General features: G+C 38.0%; 1 protein-coding gene across 1 annotated transcript in view; it reads right to left on the bottom strand.

Moving 5' to 3' along the window:
• Positions 1-6,239, bottom strand: part of LOC136848893 (protein-L-histidine N-pros-methyltransferase-like) — a 1,039,474-nt gene that overhangs the window by 648,071 nt on the left and 385,164 nt on the right. The gene's annotated exons all lie outside the window — the stretch shown is intronic.

Genomic DNA, 6,239 nt, shown 5'->3' with positions numbered 1-6,239 from the left:
ACGCCAATGTCTCCAGCCTTGGCCCCCACCTCAACTACCAACCCTGGGATAAAAGATGATATGGGCCAAGGTATTATAGACTCTACGGTACTTCTCGGTACGGTAGATTATACCTCGCGACCTTGCCCACAACCATCCGGACCAAGAATTTGAGACTCCAGATCTGCATTATCAATGTTAATGAACGTGCATGAAGGAGAAATTAAGTAAGTGTTGGCCCTCAGCCCCGGCAAACGGAATTATGCCCCCAAAACAAAAGCCGACGAGCTTTTTTTTTATCATTATTTTCCACTTAGTTTCCCCAGCTTATATTCAAGTGATATCAGGGAGAGGGCATAAACGATGTCGGGAATGTCGAGCGGACAGTCAAATGGGAGAGGTGAAAGGCAAAGCGCGGAAAAGGAAAAGGCATTTGAGAGACAGATGGTATACATTCATGGTCACAAGGTCATGAAATGTTTTAGGCAAAGTTTGAAAAAAAATCTATCTTCCTACAGACACAAGTCGCAGGTAACGAATTCAAGGCATACGGCCCAGATAATTATAAAAAAAATGCCTACAGTATGGGGAAACCATTATCTAGGATGCAGAACATCATATCTGAACTTGGTCACACATACACGAAAGACTAATTCCGGTATTTCCTGAATAATGGCAGTAGTTCATCTGTGTAGTTACTGGCAAAACTAGGAAGTTTGTACGATGAAATAAACGAATCAGAAATGTTCAATCAGCAGCAAACTCATCTCAACACATGTTATTACGCTGAACATTATGCAGCATGAAGGTACAATTAAATACAGGGAGACCATATACTGACCCGCACGAAAGGCACAAAGACATGGACACACCCCTCCCCTACCCCCTCTACCCCCCGTCCCTCATCGCCACCACCCAAAACCAGTACACCATCTGAGAGTCGCTAACACCGGTTTCACTAAATTAAGTTGATTATGTCATACTGCTTTTAATGGTGCAAGAGGAAAAAATCTTGTTGGTATTAACTAGGGATCTCGATTCCTCGAGCCACACCCAAGCTAGCTAATTATTAGATACTACAAACGTATGTGTGTCCATGAGCCTTAATATTTTCTTTTTTACTCAGGTTTTACGAGTAAGTGAGAGCAAGCCTTTTTTTTTTTTCGTACTAGTTGCGCAGTTCATTTGTTAAAACGGTACACTTGCACCACATAAAAGACAAAAGGTGCAGCTACAGAAACATGAAATACTGAAATATAAACAAGATCGCGCAAAAACTACAGGGAGTGTGCTACTACTCAGGTTTTACGAGTCAATGAGAGCGAGCCTTTTTTTTTTTTCGTACTAGTTGCTCAGTTCATTTGTTAAAACGGTACACTTGCACCACATAAAAGACGAAAGATGCAGCTACGGAAACATGAAATACTGAAATATAAACACGATCAAGCAAAAACTACAGGGAGTGTGCTACTAAAAAAAGGAAATCAACGACAAATAGAGCACATAAGTCTATTTGAATTCCAAGGCACGCTGCGTCCACCTATACCCATCCTTGGTCGTTAGTCACTGGGAACATTCACCTACACATTGAGCTATGAGGTCATCATACCAAAAAAGAAAAGGAGTCAAAAATTAAAATCAACGAACGAATCGGAGGAACGGAAGAAATTTCTCCTCTTGAGTATTCGACGTACATATTAAATGCAGTGAAGGAACATTCCCTTCCGTTCCTTCACTTTGACTTTCAACAATGTCAGAATCGTACGGAGGTACGGTCCCTGTCACTGCGCCCAAAAATATTTACGGGGATGCATTCTTCTTCTTTTTCCACTCCCTGCTTACTCATTCTACAGAGACAGTGAATACACAAACACAATTAGTGAAGGAAAAATGCGCATCCCCGACAAGACAACGCTTTCGGTCAAGCAACAACAAATGAGCACATGAAAAGACCTTGCGGGCCTTGTGCCTCTCTTATAGGTGAAACTACAGAAGAATGCGCACCGTACGCACATTAGGAATGTGCAACGTTCAACCACGATGATAGCAACAGGCAAAATTTACTTCCATTCACTGGAAATTTTAACAACGATAGGAATATGGGAAAAAGTGAAGTATACCTTAGTTTTACCAGACCACTGAGCTGATTAACAACTCTCCTAGGGCTGGCCCGAAGGATTAGACTTATTTTACGATGGAGCATCACGTCACTGTACTACAAGCAAACGCGTTCATTTATTGTTTCCACACGCAAACTGAAGTTACTCGCAATACTCTTTACATGAACAGCCAGTTGCCATCAGTAATCCCAAACGCTTTTCGTTAATAAGTGTCACTGGTTGACCATCAAACCGTCAAGGTAACAAAGGTCACCTTGGAGACCAAAGCAGCAGCCCACTTAACATTACTGGATCGCCAGAAAAAAATTTAAGTAACAAGGTAATCTATATACGAATATGACATGCAGAATGATGAGAGAGAGAGAGAGAGAGAGAGAGAGAGAGAGAGAGAGAGAGAGAGAGAGAGAGCACTTGGAATCTTAAAACTCAGTGCTAATTTGCGACCTGTTCCTGACAACTCTGTATAATAATGCAGCATATAGCAATATGTCTTGAGAGAGAGAGAGAGAGAGAGAGAGAGAGAGATTAAACACCTCAGGACGATCTTGGTGACCAGACGTCTTGTATCATCTCTTTCCAATTAAACCAAAAACGAAGATTATGTCAATCTATTTCGGGACAAATAAGTCTTATTTCCGATTGCAAAATGGAGCCAATCTTTCCCCGTGATTCGGCCAATAAAGTTACTCCTGGATCCCCCCAATTTAAACCCTGGTTGATCCTCAAATTGGGAGTTAATGACTTCTGATTGCGGCTTGATTGTTTTCCCTCTGATAGTAATTTTCAGAAAGGGGGTAATCAGGCCATCAGGCCTGTTAGGGCGCAGTTGATCAAGGTTTCAAACAGGAACTTCGACCAAATCTGCTACCGAGTCTTACAACTGTATTGGTCATACGGAGTCGATTGTAGTAGGGGACTTTACTTCAAAACTGTCCGAGGCCAATTCCCAGAAAGTGTGAGTAAGAGAGAGAGAGAGAGCGAGACTGTAAGGAAAGAGAAAGTACATATACGTAAATACACATGCAGATATTTATGCATACGCATGAACAATATTAATTTCGATACATGTTTTCATTTATAACAAACTTGTAAATATACTACACATACAACCATCCTGTAAATATGAATACAAAATATCTTTTTTCATGAACTTAGGCCTATTTGAATACAAATCTTTTTTCATGAGCTTAGGCCTATTACACGCAGATATGAGAAAAAAAATTCTGCTTTTTCGAAAAATACGATTGCAAACAAACTAAATCATCACGAGGAAACGAATTTTTTCCTTTTGAAATCATTATTTTATGGACAAGTTACGCATTTGCAAATTACAACCAGTGGCTGTTTTGTCAGTGTTACTCAATGTAGGTACCGGTTACATTAAAAAAAAAAAAGTGACAATATGAGACGCACCTTGCCAGCTTCTTATATAAAGGGGGTAGAAATAAGCTTTGATATCTTCAAGAAAGTAAGTACAGGCTCGTTTACCAGGATTGCCAAATAAATTGGATGACCATTACCTTGAAATACACGAGACATGTATTTTCAAACTGCTTCGTTCTAAATAATAAAATCGTTTGCTGAAGCCACCACCAACACTTTGGAAGGCAGTAGAGTTCCGTCCCCACACGGAACGAAGCCATAAGGTTTGACATTATGGGACTCACACACGTAGGCTTAAAAACAATAATACCAATGACTTTGGACCTCTGAACTCGAAAATCTTTACATAAGTCTAGATTTTCGGATGTACTATAGGTTCAACTAATCTACACATCATTTCCAAGAATTAAGATCTCACACTTTTCCGGAAATCTCTGGATTCTAAAGATAGATTCGGATGTGAGGACTTCGAATAATACATCCTTGTTTTATCATAAACTTTAGAGGAAAAAGATTTAAAATCTAAATTTTCCTTTGGCTTAAGATAAAATTACAGTTTCTGCTTTCTTAACCATTTTTCCTTTGCATTCAGAATTCAAGATGTTTGCAAAACAGATAGCTGATTTCAAAAATACCCAAAACAACCATGGATGGATTGCAAAGCCAGTTGAAATGTTTCCGGTGTTAGCTGGAGTCTTTGGTGCCTTCAAAATAAAGTAAGAATTCCTCGTTCCTAAAGGTGGTTGAAACAATCAACCTTTCATGAGTCGTACTTGTCATCATTATTTCTTTCACAGATAGTTGAAATGACCTGTCGTCTGGAGGTACCTGAAATCATCTATTGTTCCAAACACAATAGAAAAAAATTTCTTAAGTACCAGTGTTTGCAAATGTGGCCAAAATCAGAATAATCTTCTCAAAGCAGTCGGAATTATCATAGCTGGAAGTACCACAATGTGGCTCACACTGCAATCGATTATGTTAAGGCATCACAGGACTGACGGCCAAGCCCAACATATTTGTCGAGGTCACTTGAATTGAAAATACTTCGACTGTTCCCGTGTGACCTTGAGCAAATTATGATGTAATCACGACAGAAAAAAAAAAAAAACTTTACGGAGAGTTAACAGGAGTAATAAACCACGAAAACTAGATCACTGACAAACAGAACTAATCCACAACACAACAATTTCTCGAGTCAGCCACGAACTGAACGCGACTTGACAAGAAACGCAGTGAGCGTTTCATAAATTTTATCTAGTTTTTTTTTACAACAGACCCTAAGCATCGTAAGACAAAGGCCTAAATTACGAATAATGTAGTTATTCTTGGCCATTTCCGAGCATTCACGAACAATTCCCAACTGTTTACCACTCTCCAGCTATCCACGACCATTCACGACAAAGTCAGGACCTAGAGCCACTCGTGACTGCAAGCCCGAACAGATTTGAACAAGCATACAACTGTCTCAGGAAGTGACATGAGGGACCAAGACATGCCAAAAACTATGCCGAGTTCAACGGCAATCACAAAACAAGCTAGGAGTAGCTTAATAAGTAGAATGCCAACTTTTCCCGACTTCCATTCGTGATAAATCGTGCGCTTTATCAGTGCCCAGCGTGAGCCCCACTAGACCAATACCTCCACACGAAGAGTTGAAAGCATCAGTGGCTCGGAATACGAATGGTATGGGCTGTGTTTTTAAGGCCCAAAATAAATTCTTCATTGGCATCCTTGCAAGAACAGCTATACTTCATATATATATATATATATATATATATATATATATATATATATATATATATATATATATATATATATATATATATATATATATATATATATATATATATATATATATATATATATATATATGGCTAGAAGACTTGACACTTTTAGTTTTTATATAAATTTTGTTTGGTCTTGACGTTATTATGAATATTTCCCTTGTATGTGTAAAGCCTTATAGCCTTATGTATGTATGTATGTATGTATATATGTATGTATATATATATATATATATATATATATATATATATATATATATATATATATATATAAAAGGGTATAAGACTTTACACATACAAAGAAATATTCATAGTAACGTTAAGACTAAACGAAATTTATCTAAACACAAAAACGTGCAACGTTATGAAAAAAACTGTCTTAATCATTTTACCACCGTAGCTTAAATTACAACTGTTCAAATGACAAGAACCGTTTTATTGCAGTTTTCTTAACGATATAACTCAATAACAAAAAAGTAACTCATACAAGGCCTTGCTGACTCAGTAGCTGTGCAAATATATAAGGAAACTTGTCATTTTTTTTAGCGGTAATCAAAATAATAATACAATATCTTTCGTTTCTGCTCAGGAGTCGTCTCAACATCGGGTCTGGCTGGTCGGACACGCATGGATATTAGTAACAACAATCGCTCTTAATCACGAATTTAATATAATCATCCAAATCTGGATCTAATCAGGTCAAATTCTGCGGCTGAAAATGTTTACAGAGAGTAATAAACATATATAATGCACTAATTCCACTTTAATTAAAGTAATTAGGAGGTTTCAGGTGATCTCTCTCGACACGAGATCGTTGAAAGTTAACCTTCCACCGAGGTATCTAATGTAACCTTACAATCGTTGTACCTGTGTTGTATATATTTAACTAAAATAATTAGCGAATATGAAAACTCCTACGTGATAGTACCGAATCCCATTGAGAACTGATGATCTTTGTTCTGCTCAAATA

This window comes from Macrobrachium rosenbergii, chromosome 20 (genome assembly GCF_040412425.1).
Source record: "Macrobrachium rosenbergii isolate ZJJX-2024 chromosome 20, ASM4041242v1, whole genome shotgun sequence".
Lineage (NCBI taxonomy): Eukaryota > Metazoa > Arthropoda > Malacostraca > Decapoda > Palaemonidae > Macrobrachium > Macrobrachium rosenbergii.
This window is presented reverse-complemented; position numbering and strand designations above follow the sequence as displayed.